At 34.6% G+C, this 13,837-nt stretch overlaps 1 protein-coding gene across 1 annotated transcript in view; it reads left to right on the top strand.

Annotated features, from left to right (window-relative positions):
* LOC145686573 (uncharacterized) overlaps window positions 1-13,837 on the top strand; it is a 74,382-nt gene that overhangs the window by 37,910 nt on the left and 22,635 nt on the right. The window lies entirely within an intron of this gene.

Below are 13,837 nucleotides of genomic sequence, written 5' to 3'. Positions count from 1 at the left end.
TCGGTGTAAGAAATTTCATTATCTCTACAACTATTTTTCTTTCTTATTCCTTTGTAAATACTTCAAGAAATGCTAAAACATAAAACTAATACATAAAAAAAACTCTTCAGGATTGATTTATACTGTGACATCGCAAGACCCAGGATTGATTTATACTGTGACTTGTTAATCTATATATATAAAAGAGAACGTACAAATCCTTTGTTAGCTCATCACGCTAATACGGCTGAACCAATTTCTTTCATTTTTGGGGGGTTATTAAGATTTGGACCCTAGATGGTTTTTATCATATCACTTTAATTTTCAATTACCAGTGTCTTGAGATAATTGACCATTCAAGTGTCCATAACGTAGAAATCCTTTGTTAGCTCATCATAGCTAAATCTAACCGTATTTATATGCAACCCACATGACCGTGTCACTCGGCGGGTTAACATAAATGACAGGCGATATAATGTTAACATTTACTGCAATCTTCTATGGTTTTTATCATATCACTTGAAAGCGAAAAAGTAAAAATTATCTAAGTAACAAAGTTTATTGCGTTCCGGGGTGACCCCAGCGAAGCGGGGTGAACGCTGCTAGTTTTTTAAATAAATAACTAACTTTCCAAGAAGTGAAAGGATTAATGTCAGTTTGCATTTAAAAACTGGACGTTGTGTAATTTGAAATGTTGCTGGAGAATATTCCTTTAGACAGGGGTGCCCACAAGGGGGGCTATGACGCAAACTGCGTCATTGAAATATTTGGGGGGGGGTAAAAAATCTATATAAATATGTTTGAGGGGGTGTAAAAATTAATCGAAAAGATTTTTCTTCATGGAAGAATACCTACGGATAGACAATTGAGGGGGGGTGCGTCATGGACATGAGGGGGGGTGGGCACCACTGCTTTAGAAATCTATCGTATACATTCTTCATATCAGTGGCGGCTAATGTTAGTGTTGCAGCGTTGCGCAACGACCAAAGTATTTCAAGAAAAAATATTATTATCACTGGTAGTAAAGAACAAAAAAAATATATATATATACTTTTTAATATTCGCATATATACACTTTAAATAACATTTTTTTAAAATTTCTGTAACCGTCCGTTCCGTTAATCCATCTTAAAAAGCGAGAAATAATCCGTCACAGAGTCTCTAATTTATATTGTGTTGCAGCGAGCATACAACGACCAGATTCCTTTAGCGCGGCAATTGGAGCGAATGTTAAGTCTCCTTTCCCCTATCTCAGAAGTTAAAGGGACTGGTCGTTGCAGTGCTTCGGCAACACAGCACGGTTTCCAGAGAACGAGAAGGTTTTTTGCGCTAAATAAGATTTCTGAATTTTAATTCACTAGCAATTAACAAATGGAATTTGTTTTTATGCATTCATATTTTTAAATTACAGGACTATACTGAAGCAAGTCAATATAATGACAATTTAAAAAAGTGATTACAGAATTACAAAATAAGAAAGAAAATATCTAGTAGAGCAGAAAACAAATGAAAGTAGACCCGCATTTACAAGTTAATTCTTAGATTATATTGATAATGAAGGCTTCTACAGTAATTTGTGAATCAAATATTAATAAGTCATTATGTAGAATCGCCCCCCTTCTCTGTGGATAGTATTTTAGTATATACATATTTCTTTTATAAAATAAGTATATTTTATACTCTTGATATTTTCCACATACAACTGTATGGTGGGGAACGCCACATTGAATTTGGTACTAGTTAGCATTGCTCAGGAGTGTAGCCACGAGGGGGGGTCCACCGGGTCCGGACCTCCGAAAAATTTCGAAACTTAACTAACATTTGTAGGCTTTCGTAACGAACCATACTTGTTTAGCAGAGCAATGGTTGATGTAGGCTAAATATTTTAATTTACGCCTCATCATGTACTCTTTCTTTTCTTATAAATATAATCGTTCTATCATTTTTTCTAAAAATATAGGTGACAGTAATTAAGAATTATTTAGTGTCTTTTCGGGTGCAGTATAAGACAGGTTCCATATTACGTAGACGTATTGGACCTCCCTCAAATACTTTAGACCCCTCTCAGCTAACATTTCTGGGTGTAGAACTAGTAATGTTGTTTGTTTTGATGTTCTTTGATTTTTGGCTCCTGTTACATGCTGATTCTACATCTGGCGGGTTTCGAGGTTTCCTTTCCAGAACATATGACATTGATAAGCATTGTTTCCCCTCATTTGGAATATATTGTGTTCATCGTGCATTGCGTAACAACCAAGACGGATGATTTGGAATGTAGTTTTTTTCTTTTACGCACATGTGTGTGTATTGATGTATGAATATGTGACATTCGGAGTTCATATACCAGTACCTCTTTTGTATCAGTTGTTTTGGTTTTTAATTATTAGATTTAATATTATTGTGTGTGCTTTAATTCTATAAATAACCTACAAATTCTGAATGAATTGTATACCATGACTTTTGTAAATAACTTACAAAAACATTGACCAGCTTTCAACTGAAGAAAAACTTGCAATTAAGGCTTAGACAAAACAAACAAAGGGCAATTTAGGAGAATGTTCGAAAAAAAAAATCCAGTTTAAATTTCCAGGATATCTTATGGCAGTAGTATTGTTTGCACCAGATACATTTCCTCAATTTATTTTAAATTTTCCTGGGTAACCTGTGAATAAAGTGTGTTACATTTTTTTATATAACACTAATCTCTACTACGAACTCTCTTCAGTCAACGCTGAAGAGGAATTCGGATCACTGTCAGGGACTGAATTTCCTAGAATGAATCGTCCGTAATAATCTAGAAAAATATTTAGTGAATCTACAAAGCTTCTGAAATTAATATTAACTGTACCTATAGCGTCAGCAAAATAAGAAAAGTTTTTTTCCACATCGACAAGAATTGACACTTTCAAGGAATTGAATGTCCCAAGAAAGGTTATCATCATTGGTTATGCTTTCCATCGAAAACGAGCTGACAATAAGAATACCAGAGTGTAACCAGCATGCATTAGATAGATTTGCCCCAATCGAAGAGAGGAGAATGAACTTCCTAATTAATTAAGGTGATTAATCAAATAAAATGTTCTGCATTTTTTATTTTTTTTTAAAAAAACAGAATTTTATTTAATATAACATGTCACACAGCATTTGCATCTAAAGCTATGCTGATTAGTCAATGAGTCCACTTTATATCTTCTGTCTCTTACCGTTCATACTGCAACACCCGAAACCACAATCCACCGGCCGCCACTGCTTCATATTACAATTGCATTCATCTTTTATTTCTTTAGCTTGAAAAGAAAAGAAAAAAAGAATATGTATGACTGACTCATTCATTCACTTATTGGTTTCTCAGTGTTTTCTCTTTTCTTTCGTCGCGTGCACGTCGAGTGGAATGAATAGAAAGAAGTATTTTGAAGGTTATTGTCTCCCTGTCATTAAGTGACTAATAACATGAAGGTGAAGGTGAAACAGACGCTGAAGGGAAGTGCATGAATATATGAATAACAAGAGTAAGGACGACATAAACTGCACAAGCATGTATGCATGTTTTTACATACTTGATTGACATGTTACAAAAAGTATTTGTGCAAAGCCATAACGTAATGTATGTAGTTTAGCATATACGTCATTCTTTTACCTTCCATGACGTATAATCACAAACAAGCGGTGCATTTTCTCGAGGACTGTAACATTATAAGGAGGTAGTTCTCAACCTAGGGTTGTAAAGTCTTTGACATTTTTCACTTAACATCCCAGGATTAGGCTAAAGTAGACGGATTGGGTTTCCACGAGACAAGACGGAACAAAATCTCCGTGCTAAGATGTAAGGCAAAACAGAACTCTTCCAATAGGAGATACTTTCAGAGACGAGATAGCTTTTCGAAACGACACAGTCTCTAATCTTGTCTCGTACTCAACCCTAGAGAAAGATAATTAATGAAAATTAATTATTATAAGAAAATTGGTAGAATGAAAATGTGGAAGAATACGGGTAAACCCATTTATGGACCAAGAATAAGAGAGACAGGGTGATGAGATAGATGATAATAATGATGGATTGATGAAAATGAGAGAAAACAAGAGAACTCACGCACACGGTGTTTCTCCACCACAAAGCCCACTGGATGGGAACTTGCATTGAACAAGAGACCCCATTCGCCAGATATAAGCTCTCTACCAATAAGCCACCGTAACTCCTGTTGACAGATTGTGGTGCAGTAGTTTGCGCAAGGGGGAGTTTCGGAGTTTAACGCACCCTTGAGCAATGTGTTACGAAGAAATAAACAAATATATATATACAAAAATATAGTGGTCCTGAAAGGATATGAAGTTAAGTGCTTGAACTCTTACTTCACGAAAGTCTGTACGCCACTTACTAGAGTATAGACTAAAGGAGACAACGGTAAATAAATAAATAAATAAATAAATGTATCTCCGTCTGATGTGCAGAAATCCCAAGCATCAAAGGACTAACGAAAGGTATATGGAGTTCGCATGGTTCACATGAAGTGTGGTGTATTAGATTAAAGTCTGGGAATCTACTCTATACATCCTTTCTGAGCTGCAGAAGTATGAAATGTCAACCTTCCTTCCAGTTACACCGATGCCACACCAAACACTGATCATTTAACAACCATAGTGAGCACCTTAGTTTAGTTCTCATGTTCATATGCAGATTCACATCTCACATAGAAGTGGCATTGAAAAACGACGTTACACAACAAACTACATTTCAGGTTGAAAATGCATAGTAGCAAGTTAATTTTGAATGTTCTTATTTATGTAAAATTTAGTAAACAGTGAGATTTTATTGTTTGATTGACTGTGATCAATTTGATATATTTGATCTTACGTTTCATTATTACGTCGATTTGAGTCAAACTAAATTGAGATTTTTTTTAAAAAAGTCAGGAACTCAATGCAATCTACAGATGTAAATAAAATAAATAAATAAAGAAAAGAACTGTTTACCTTTGCTCACTATTATTGCTCATAGTTCATTACTAAAATATGAGGGTTTTCACTACAGCGCAATTAAACTACCGCTTACCTTAGAGTTTTTCTGTAATGTCTTCAAAACAAATAACAGTATTTGAAAAGCAGAAACGTAGTGAAATAGTCAATACATTTTGCATGTGATACCGTTATCACAATTCACCTATCTGCTTTCGATTTGCAACTGTAGATAGATTTTGCATTTTTTGCGGATTCCGTAAATAGCGGCACACCGAAAGCAGATAGGTGAATTGTGGTAAAGGTATCACATGCAAAACCGTATTGTCTAGTTCACTACGTTTCTGCTTTTCGAATGTTTTTATTTGTTTAAATTAACGGTAGTTTAGTTTCGCTGTAGTGAAGACCCTTAACAGTATATATGATTTGTTCTAGCTCTTCTTTAAAAATCTTTTGAGTTGAATTAACATAATTATTTATTTGCAGTTTGACACAATCTAGATAAATCGGTTATAGAATGATTTCACTAATAAAGCTGTATGATGCAAGTTACACTCTATACATTACCGACACAGGTGGAAGGGGAGGTCGTCTAATTCAATACCCGTCAAAGCCAGATGCTTTGGTTGGGAACGCCCTATGTTGTGAGTTTGATCTTACAATAATGATCCGTGCACTTGCGAACTGCACCGGTCAAGCTCTGGTCATGGTTCGGAGCTCGCGTTAATACTAACTCCTTTCCTTCATAACCTTCGGCTGCATAAGAATGTATAACAAACATTCAAACAGTTTGTTCAACTTTCACAACAATATGTAACATGACAGAGAAACACATAATAGTGCCGTCTCTAAGCATAACACGTGGGTAATTGTTAGGCGATCAACCAGCTTGTTACTGAATACTGCGCTTGGACGATGTTCCCTAGTAGCAAGGTTGGTTGGCCCACCGTTGGGGATTGAGTGGGATTTGGTCAAAACGGTGGGTGAAGGGCGGTGCGAGCCTATAACGGAAAAACTTACGTTGGGCCAACATTGGTTATTGTATGGTTGGCCAACAAACTATTCTCCCTTCATGCAACGATACTAGAATTGACTGTTTTCCCAACCATGAAATACATTACTTTAACGTTGGCTAAATGTCGGGGAACCGCTCTTTTAGTTGGGAAATGGTTTGGGTGGGAATGGTTGCCAAAGTTGCCAAACCTGACGTTGTGCCAACATTGGTATGTCTCATCGCCACCATTTTCCTAAAAGTTGGGCCAACCGATTTTCATACTAGGGTTTATCTCTGATATAACGTAGTTTTAGATCAACGCTCTATAAGTCGTATGTTGTATATTTATGAAGCGAGACAAAATGAGGAGGTTATTAGATCCGAATATCCGGATCTGAGTTTCGAATCTGGATCCAGCATTCTAATTACGGACATGAATTTAGATTTTTGGTTTTAATCGAGATGCAAGATCAAGATTTGGGATTTAGATCCAGATCCGAGATCCAGAGTCGGTCAAATCTGGATCCAAATTTTGTGACCATCTCTGCTTCAGGCAGCATTGAACAATTAGTTCTTATAGTCTTTTAGAAGCCTGTGACCACAGGATGAGAGGCAATGTTTTATCAATTTCGAATTTATTGAGTTGGTTCGTACTATTGTCTTAACACGTTATTGGCGACTTCAAAGCAGATTTGGCATTTAAACAATGGAATATATATTTTAAAAATAGTATAAGGTATACTTGTAGTGAATAAAGAAAAGTGGCACATCTAAAAATTAGGTTACAATTTACTAGCATGTGTGTAATGCTTTATAAATTATCTTATACGCGTATATTAATACCGCACTAAGCTTTCTCTTTCAAAACACAAATAGTCAACTGCAATTTCTTGTACTTAAAATATTCGGTCAAATAATTCAATCTTGACAAGAGAGAGGGAATCACAATTTTCTAATTACACAATTCATTAATGGTGTTTGGCATATCATTAAAAAAAAAAAAAGCGTACGTTCGCAACAGAATGTTTTGGTAAATTTTTCTTCGGGATAGAGCAACCGAAGTATTCTTACGCAGGGCGTAACAGGAAGACAAGGCTTGAGATGCAAGAGATTTATAATCCGGTCACGGAGCACCTCCTCAGGCAGGTTTCACCGATAAATAGCGACGCATCGAGGTCAATGAGTAGTCAAGAACCTGCAATTAAGAAATCTCTTCGTACAACCAAGAGAAGACAATACGATATCATATTTTCCTAACCCTCAAATTTCAAAATAACTTTGCTTTCGTTCCTTGAATAAAACCCGTAAGGATACGGATAAGAAGAAGCACGCACAAAATATGAGGAAGGAAAGGGGGAGGAGGATAATTGCCTAACCTGCTGCACTTCCTCAAACTACATTTCAGGATGCAATAGCATGCTGACAGTTCCGTTTATTGCAAACGAGTTTTCATGTCAATATCACTTTATATTCACAGTACATGCGCAGACGCAAATAGGAATTTATGTTCATAAATATAATACTGAGTATGTGCTGATAAAATGTATCATTCTTAAATCTTGTAAGGATAAAAGTAATATCTTCGTCACAACTAGTTATCTCTATTGCTCAAGAAACCTAAACTACATAAAAAAAAAAACTGGCTACCCTATCCCTGGTCTAATTAGGCTTAATTGTCTCGCCTAACGATTGAAGCAAAAACTGGAAGTTGCTTACGAACAGCACGGAGAAGTCCTAAAGTGCAGAAGTTCTAAAAATGATCAACGTACGAAAGTTTTAAAATGCACATGTCCTGAAGTGCAGAGGTCCTAAGAATCGTATAGTTGCACAAATCCTAAAAAGCAGAAGTTCAAAAAAATCATCTAGGTGCACAAGTCCAAAGCTGCAGAAAACATAAAATTTAAGACTTATGCTCATGTTTCCAGACTATTCCACTTTAGGACTTACGAACTTCAATCGCAGGGTCCATACTTTTTTCGGTGTCTATTATAATCATTTGGGTAATAAGAACCACAGACAAAGAATGCATATAGACAGTAAACTCGACGAAAAACTTGATGTCTCGCGTGACCAATACACATAGTAGCGCCTCTCACTTGCGACGAAGGAACTAAATTTCGATCTGGCGTCAATTATATGAAAATTTTAAACCTGACCATCTACTGGTATGTGGTGAAGAAGCCACGGACACATGATGTGTACAGACAACTAAATAAACATAAAAGTTAATCCCCGAATCTAGACACAGTACTCCAAGAAACTGAAATAAAATAAATGTAGTTACTGGTTTACTTTTATTCAGTCATTAATTGCTACAAGAGACAAATGAGTAGCAAACAGGTATGCAGTAGTGTTAATTTTCTATTTGATCTTCCTGCACTGTATCTACTTCTCACAGACAAACGAAGCAGATGGAAGTATGCTGAATATTGTGACAAACAATGATGAAACATGCGAAAACCGATGCCAGCTACAACACTTTATGACGAAAGTGAACGTTGGTTGGTTCTTTCGCCGTGCAAACGATCAAAACGGATTTCAATAGTACATATAGAAAGATGCTTGTCTGAATATATTCTTGTCTGTGATAAGACCGATATGTCTAACAAATACTATGACAGAAACGAATGGACACAACATATTTGTTTCTGCCAAATTAAACAAGTTAAGATTGTTCTTATGAAACTAGAATTCTCTTTTAAATTATTCGTTCTACCTTTTGTGATATACTTAAGATCTATTTCCCGGGCTTTCTTCTCTTTTAAATTATTCGTTCCGCCTTTTTTGTCATACTTAAAGTCTATTTCCCGGGCTTTCTATGTTTTACCCGTGCATTTTCCATTCGAGTAGTGCTTTATCGATCTTAGTTTATTCAAACGTACTACCCAGATGATATTAGGTAGATCAGGCAACATTTGAAACTTAAGAACTCTTGCCTATCTTCTAGGTTCCAGCTCATTTACATAATATGATTACAAAGGAAGGGAATGATAGTGAAATTTTTCTTTTTTTCTTTTTTGGCTCAAAAAGATATGTGAAAATTAGAATTGCGAAAGCTAAAAAGCAGAGATAACTTGAAATAAAATTTCTAGTTTTACTCCCCATGTATATAACCCGTAGGTAAACATAAGTGAATTATTACGAAATAATTAGAGGAATAGAGATATATGGGAGAAAACAGAAAAGCTTCAAGAAAATTCGCAGAGACGATATAGTCCACCACATAGACTGAGATCGAACCCTGTCGCAACAGAGTTGAGTGCATTTCCACTGAATAGAGCTGCATTCACTAAGAGAAGCTGCATCAAACATTACATAACTAGCTCACCCACCAAGACCTTAAATAATTTATTCATATTATATTTTTGAAATAATCTCGTTTCATATAAGCTACAAATTTTAAGTATGACACGAACATTTCTTTCTGTGTAGATTGGTTTTCCTATTTAAAGGAAACTTTATTAATGCAATATTCTGAATTTTTAATAAATTATAACGCAAAACATTAGCAATAATTATTGTTAATACTCTGCTTTATTCTTAAAATCACTATTGTATTATATTTATTATAAAAAGAAAATCGTTTTAATCTGTGAGTTGTACTAATTCCTAATTGTTAACAATTGCCGCTCCGCTACGTTCGCTGCCTACTTACCTGCCTGCCTTCATTTGAAAATGGATAGTGATAATGCTGAATATGAACACGCATTTCAGATGCCATTCATTATTGTGATAAGGCCCGTTTTAAAAGTAAATAAAGCTATAATTACTTATATAAAATCCAGAAGTATTTATTCTATGTCAATCACAGTATAATTTATTAAATAAGCAAGGTGAACACAATATATAAACTACAGATAGTTGATATCATTTACCTTTAGGAAAGTGTAGTATTTTAATAAGCTTTACGGACAACTTACATGAAGCATTAGCATTCATTATTAAAAGGTAAATAAGGTTGTAATTACTTATATATAGAATTCACAACTACTTATTTCATGTCAAGCACAATATACTGTGTAATTTAGAAATTAAGCAACATAAACACAGTATATAAACTATAGAGAGTCATTACCATTTACCTTTCGGACACTGCAATATTTAACAAGCTTTACGGACAACCCACATGAAGCATTAACATTTATTATTAAAAGTAAATAAGGTTCAATTACTTTAGCAAATACACAGGAATTTATTCAATGTAAAACCCAATGCATAATTTACTACAATATGTAACAAGTACACATTATGTAAACTACAGTCAGTAGTTACCGTTTACCTCTAGAATAGTGTCATGTTTTTAACAAGCTTTAACGTCATCTAATATGAAACATACTACCATTAACTAAGCATATTTAGATTCGTGCATTAATAATTGTGTAACCGGAAATTAGTTGGTGGGGAACTAAAGAAAAAGGTAAAAGCTTTAAACTTGTAACTAAGTACGATTTAAACATATATCGTACAGGAACCTAAAGCTTGGGGAAAAAAGAATTAGTATATTTTAATGCAATATGCTACTTATTCAGGAGAAAACAGTGCTTTTACAGTTTCCATGAACGCTACGGACTTGATGTGTACGTTCATGACTAAATTACAAGGAATTCACTTATCAAATTTTTCGAGTCCAGAACATCTAATACTGTATAGTACTGTTCTCTTTATTATTTAACATATTTTTAGGAAGTCTCATTAATAATGCATTTGTTTAGAAAAAACTAATTATACATACCTTTAGTTTATTCTCTCATAAAATAAAGTGCATTTAACTCAACGTTTCTTCATGCAAGTAAACACTACAACGTGTGAGAAATACATTTTAGTAAAAGTAACTTAAAAAAAAAGTTTGGTTATTCAAGTTAATCGTCTGTTTCAGCTCAGATGTTATATAGAACAAACAAACAAGCATATAACAAACTAAAAGAAAAATGTTTCACACTTCAATTCAGCTACTTGCATTACTTCCCTTCAAGTTTCCATTCAATCAAACATAATGTTTGGGCCATTTGACATGATAAATTTCCTTTAATCACATTGACATATGTGTCTTAGTAAAAATGTCATCCATTTATTTTACTCAAACGAACTCAAGGAACGATTGGTACATTTAAATGTCGTATGATGTATATGCTTCCTTTAATTGATAAACTATGTCGAGTACGTGATTGTTACATCAAAACAATTGTTAGTTTTCATTAGTGTTTATACGTAAGAAGTAGTAACCAGCTACTCCGATATAAATCAAGCAGTAGGATGAGTAGGATGGCAAGATGCAGGAACGTTGCCAAGGGGAGTCTATAGGGTATAGACTTCCTCTCTTCTCAAAAATTAAGGTGGAACGAAAAGAAAAGAAAGAAATACTACCTACGGTATAAAAGATTAAAAAGCAGTTTTCAAATTACCTTTTAAAAGTGACAACAAGCAGACCCTTGTCTTCCGAAATGAGCTTTTGGCTAAGAGCCTGGAAGCTACACAGGAGCATAATTTCAGAAGTATACATAAATGTTCAATGAAGGCATATTCCAATACGTACTCCCGTAGAATAGCTCTTGAATAAATTACTTTGCTAACCCTAACTGAACACTATTGTCTGTTTAATTTCTAACAGGAGAATGTAAGTTTAAAGCATTATTAATATTATTATAAGTTTGGAAAATTTTGTTGTCAAAAGGTACATGGATATAGACTATATCATCATCATCATCATCATAGGTATTTTGCAGTTATTGATAGATCACTTGCCGCAACTAAAAAGTTTCCATGCTCCACGGTCTTCAGACAATCACTTCACCTTCATATACGATTTATTTTGTTTCGGAATCGTCCACCAATTGTAGTATCCTTCGCCCTCTCCCTTTCTTTCCTACCAGCATACCCTCTAGTACGTCCCTCATGATAAAGTTCCTTCTTACAATGTTTGTCAATGTCCCAATCAACTTCTCTTCCTCTTTTCAAAACTTTCTAAAATTATTATTTTGTTCCCCGCTATTTCTAACAACCTTTCATTCGTTTTCCGTTCTACCCAGCTCATTCTCTTCATTCTTCTGCACATCCATATTTCGAACGCTTCCAGTCGTTTTTCATCCTTTTTGCATAATGTCCAAGTTTCTGAGCCATACAGTACAATACTCCACACGAAGCATTTTATGAGTCTCTTTCCCAACTTTTCCTTTCATAAAGGCTTCTTTCGCCATTCCTATCCTTGCTTTCATTTCACGTTCACACTTGGTATCATCGCTAATATTGCTACCGAGGTATCGGGCACTAGTCACCTGTTCTACTACAATATTTTCTTCTTGCATACTTCTCTATTGGACACCGACCGCTTCATTCCAATCACCATAGCTTTTGTCTTTCTAACATTTATTTTCATCCCATATTCTTCACAGTCCTTTCTTAAGTTTTCTAACATTTGGTTAATTTTCTTTTCAGATTCCAAACCAAGCACAATATCATCTGCAAAATCCGTATACACTTCCAATTGCACCGGTCTGTCATTTCCCCCCACCCTTTTCTAACACTTATTTGTTGGTTCTTATATAAGTTTCTCACGGGTCTTCAATCTTTCCATTCCTTCCTTCGTTTCCCATTTCCCTTCCCATGTAGTGTGCTCGCCGCAGGACATGATTCCTCATGCGTGACGGCCTTAAGGCCAAATAGATGCCGGTAATATCCAAAGAATTGTATAAATAAATACATAAATAAATAAGCAATGAGACCCTTTTGTTTCTGCAGCGATGAACTTCTTAGTTCCTTAAGCTATAATTGAGTTAATTATTTTACTTTTGACCTTTTCCTTTCACAAATAATATATTTATAAATTATGTCTGGAATTGTCAACACTTCCTAACTATACACATACACACACACTTACTGACCATAAATTAAAACTAATTATGTTTCGCACAATAATGCTTCCTTCCTCTTTGTTCTAATGTTGTTACCCTTAAAAGACTGGTTCTCCTAACCTAGTTATTCGCAACGACGTCAAAAATTAACCCTCCAGCAACAATATATATTGACTCTCGTTACTTATACAAGTTTTTTGCTCCCAGCTAATAACTGTCATATGGTTCTCTCTTTCTCTTTTCTGCTTCTTAATATTATATTTTATTTTATTTTACCTTTAAACAAAAACGAAAGTACGGGAACCAGTTGTTCTTGACCTTGGAAATAGAGAATATTGTACGCACTCAGGCACAATATGACAATTTTTGCTACTAAAAAGGACAAATGAGAGGCGTTAAGAAAAATAAAAATAAAAATAAAAATGGAGGCCATATTGGGAAATATGAATGAGAATTATTCTTCCATTACGTTGAGTCAGCTGTGATTTATTTAGTTTTTTTGATGTCATCAGCTAAAGAGAGAACGACGATAATAGTTATTTTAAAATAGTTTGTTTCCTATGTTTAACCCGTAAGTACCCGCGCCCTTTTTTGACACAGGTACTCGCGCAGGGGTCTAATAGACCCCCAAATTGATATTAGGTTTTTACAATAAAAATATATATAGATATATTTAATAATTAAGACAATGTAGCATAACTCAAAACATGTTTTTAAAAGTATTTGCTGCAATTAGTTTTTTTTTTTTTTTGTACTCGTTTTGAGACATTTTAAAAATATTTTTTCATCAGGACTTGTGACTAACAACACAAAATTTACCTGTTTGGGGGTCTGTGAACACCTCGCGCGAGTACTTAAGGGTTAAACTCTAGAGATAGAACGGCTCGAAAGAAAACAAGTTAAAAAAAAAGAGAGAGAGAGAGAAACTACGTTTCTTCCTCAGGGTTTTTCTTGGAAAATTTTGGGCTTTCTAAAACATTTCAATTTAGTGGAAATATGACGAGATGTTCCACTTTTGTTTTGCCATTATAACAACAACAACAACAACAACAAAAAGAAAACA

This window comes from Thermobia domestica, chromosome 5 (genome assembly GCF_964235325.1).
Source record: "Thermobia domestica chromosome 5, izTheDome1.hap1.1, whole genome shotgun sequence".
NCBI lineage: Eukaryota > Metazoa > Arthropoda > Insecta > Zygentoma > Lepismatidae > Thermobia > Thermobia domestica.
The sequence above is the reverse complement of the archived record's forward strand: the minus strand, read 5'-3'. Positions and strand labels throughout refer to the sequence as shown.